A 3,959-nucleotide genomic window follows, 5' to 3' on the forward strand; every position below is an offset into this window, starting at 1 on the left:
AAATATGAAATTACACAAAAATAAACAATGAAATTTAGGTTCAAAAGAACCAATACAAAAACGTTAACCGATGGTGCAGTACAGACAATAAATATTTTTAAAGGTTTTGTACAAATAACAATTTGTGCAATTTAGATGATTCCACACTGTGAAAACGTTTCTAGGAATTGATTTATATTCAATTTCTGACAGTAGATCCCTTTCACCTAAATCTTACACACTAGAAAAATAATTATGGTTTGAACTATTTCTATGTGTGCTGACATGGCTTGCATTATTATAATATTCATGTGCCTATATCTCCACAAAATACTCTCAGGTTTACAGCACAAGTATTCGTTTCTTGTGTCACATAAAATACCTACAGTATCAGATTTTAAAACTAGATTCAGGTGATTGTTGTTAAATGTCTTTGTATATTATTCTTCAAAGGGAATAGGGAAGGATTCTTCATTGAGAAGTCCAGTGTGCCTATGATTTTAAGACAGGAAACACTCAATAAGCTCCAATTTTTAAATAAACAAGCTTTTGTCTATGAATTGTGATCGGCTACATGCATGAATTCATGTCAATCTATTTTGACAGATTTAAAAAATAGCATTTATTAAGAATATACTGTTATCGGTAAATTAATCTCTAATTACTGACAAATATATACATAAATACTGATATTGCTACAAAAACAGACGAAGCAAAAAAATTCAGATTTTGTAAAATTAATTATATATAAACCATCGAAAAAGTATTTTCCAACTGAAGAGTCTTCCCGGTTTTATTTAGTATTGTTTGCATGCATTTCCTGTGCAGTGGAGTTATCTTAGTAGTGGAGTCTGCACCAAGCCGGACCTCACAGTGGAGGCTTTCAGGAAGACCGTCTTGAATTCTGAAAGAGAGAAGGCCTAAGAAAGGTTTAGACAAATTACCTTCGTCAGCTCATGGTCATTTCTTGACTGTAAATGTTTTATGTCCCTAAATTTATAAAAGAAATTATGTTTTCTCTTGGAACTCCATAGATTTTATTCTATTTCTTTATTTAACGTAGTCAAACTTATCTGATGGAGTTTTTTTTGTTATGTAGACACACTCCTGATTATTATGATAAATAGACTTTTATATAGTTGGTAAGATGGTGAGTGGACAACCTGCTATAACTCCTGAGCCACAGTCACCCCTATCTACACAGTTTCAGGTTTAAAAGTGACATTCTTCTCCCCCTGGAAACATTGTGAATATGTTCAAGCTCTCTAGCCTTTCACTAGACTAGTCCAAGTGTGCATATTCCTGAAAGTACAAATCAAAATTAGAACCAAAGTCCACTTTTAAGGTTCTGGACAAGCATACTTTTACTGTCTCCATGTTTCAGGGGCTGGGGGAGTTTAAGGGGGACAGTGATGGGGAGTAACGGAATACATGTACCGGCGTTACATATTTAGAATACAAATTATGAGTAAATGTATTCCGTTACAGTTACAATTTAAATATATGGTATTCAGAATACAGTTACATTGTTGAAATCAATGGATTACATGACGGTACTTCTCTGTTTCACAAGTTTATTCACTCTCTAAATAAATTAAGGCAACGTGATGCATTTCCCAGAAGCCCCAACGTGAAAACAAATGAAAATGAGCTATTTGCGTGATCAGTAGCTGCTAATGGAGTCGGAAGAGGAGCCAGTGCCAGAGCCAGCACAACAGAACCAGGGAAGGAATGCTTTTCTATCCTGGAAATTCAAACCTCTTTCTTTAACGTGAAATGCTAACACTAGACGAAAAGCAGTATTATTGTCACAGTGAACCTCTACGGACAGGCCTAATCCCCTGCTGTAACCAACTGTTTCCATGATGTTACCTCGGCGTTCGCCAGTGAAGACAAGGTGGGTCTATCGGCGTTTGCGGACCTTAAGGGGGATTTGGAGAACAAAGGAGAGAGCCGCGGGGGGGCTCGCTGAGCCTCGCGGACCGATCGCGACGTGTAATCTAATTAGCATATGAATCGGAGTCCAGCCGCTGGCTAGAACCTCTCTCTACTCACCATTGGAGGATACCACAGACCCTTGAAACTAATGTCACTCGTGATTGGCTGGTAGAAGTGTTGCTATTGGTCACCTTATGGGTCATTGCAGTGCACACGTGGGGTCACAGCATTCCGCACGTGGGGTAAGCCCCTCCCACACAATATTTATAATAAAAATGTATATATTAATATTTATTATTATTTATAAGTAAGCCTTTACCAAAAGCACTGCAGTTAATTAAAACTAAACATTCATGTGATGCTATAGGTGAACATATTGTACAGGGAACAAATGTGAACAAGGTATATGTGGAGTCAAAGCTTTATTTACATACAGCAAAAATATTGTACAAAAACTCAGATGAGGCTTGAAATGTTTCTCTGCAGCCTCTGGGTCATGACTTCTTTGTGGGACTCTGTCTGAATCTTCTCCAGTGTGTAGACGTCTGTGGTGTGTAGCTGTGAGATCAGTGTAGCTTCCAGTCTTATATGAAGTGTGGGACACAGGTCGGTGCGCTCCTGGCTGTGGAAGGATGGATCCATGTCATCTGTCCCGCTTCAATCAGCTGTAAACACATTCAGTAAAATTAGCACAGTTCAATGACAACATACACCTTTACATGTAACTGGAAAATTATTTAATGAATATAACCTTACCCTCTTTCTTCTCCGACAACTCCTCAATGCTGATGTAAGGTCTGGTCGGATCATACTGGCTCATAGTGTGTCTTTGTACGTCATGGACAGGCAGCTGGAAAACAACACATGTAACATGACTTTATTATTAATAAACGGAAACAGCCGCGCTGCATCACCGTTGGAAGATCCACAGCAAAAAAACACCAAAACAATTCATAAACAGTTACTTACATTCAATGGCTTAATTTTCTGCACTTTAAATCCGGACTTTCAGCGTCTCAGCCTAACGCCTCTTTGTTTGTGTGTGTGTGTGTGTGTGTGTGTGTGTGTGTGGGGGGGGGGGGGGGCGGCTGAGGCTGTGAAAACATACAGAAAAGTCACGTTGATGAAAAAACTTAACGAGAACAAACTGTTACATCTAAGTAATTCATACATATTTACACATGCACTAGATCTGCTCCAGCACTCGATGCTGTATTCGTATTTTAGCAACTTTCTCGCTATCCCAAAGAGTGGCGGACATGCTTTCAGATGTACCAGTTAGCTTAGTGGTTAGCATGGCGGCTCCGTTTAGCTCTCACCTTAACTCAGGGACCGTGCTTCCGTCTTCTCCGCCTCGACTCGTCCACACCGGGCCCGCGGCTCTGCCTCCACACGCACTCATCTTCTCCTCCAGGGAACAGCGTCGTGTCGACTTCAGCAAGTTATTTACCCCGAAAACAGAGTCACTCGTACGGGACAAGCTAAACACGACCCGCTTCCTGTCTGCGGGACACTCGACGCTGCTGCACTGTGTTTACGAGGCTGTGATTGGACGAGTCCATCAGCTGATGACGCGAGCGGGTGACGTGAGCAGCGGTTACTTCATATGGGATGAGTATGTGACTGAGGCCAGGTTTATTTTTTGTGGTGTTTAGTACATTTACACACATGATTCACGCTGTTCTGTGTTGGTAACCTTATAGTTGAATGCACTTATTGTAAGTCGCTTTGGATAAAAGTGTTGACTGTTTTAATGGAATACTGAGAAAGTTTAATAACAACAATTAGACAATTGAAGTTCAAATTATGAAGGAATTTAAGCTCTATATTGTGTCTTCTTTATATTTAAAATAATAATCAAACTGAGTGGAGATGTATGTTGTAGCCAAACAGCCGGCTGCTGTGTTTTGTCACTGTGCAGTCCATGGGGGATTAAATATTACACTGAAAAAATAAATCATTAAATCAATGAATGTTTCATAGCAATTTTGAAAGTAGTGGTGAAAAGGTACCATTTATAATTCATGGAACAGCTTAGTTTG

General features: G+C 39.4%; 1 long non-coding RNA gene across 1 annotated transcript; it reads right to left on the minus strand.

Annotated features, from left to right (window-relative positions):
* Positions 1-2,324: 2,324 nt before the first annotated feature.
* Positions 2,325-2,980, minus strand: LOC133015972 (uncharacterized). Its single transcript, XR_009681543.1, has 3 exons — positions 2,887-2,980; positions 2,674-2,767; positions 2,325-2,582 (listed from the first exon to the last, which is right to left on the minus strand). It is a non-coding gene; the product is annotated as an uncharacterized LOC133015972 (long non-coding RNA).
* Positions 2,981-3,959: the final 979 nt, after the last annotated feature.

Source organism: Limanda limanda, chromosome 12 (assembly GCF_963576545.1).
Source record: "Limanda limanda chromosome 12, fLimLim1.1, whole genome shotgun sequence".
Taxonomy (NCBI): Eukaryota; Metazoa; Chordata; class Actinopteri; order Pleuronectiformes; family Pleuronectidae; genus Limanda; species Limanda limanda.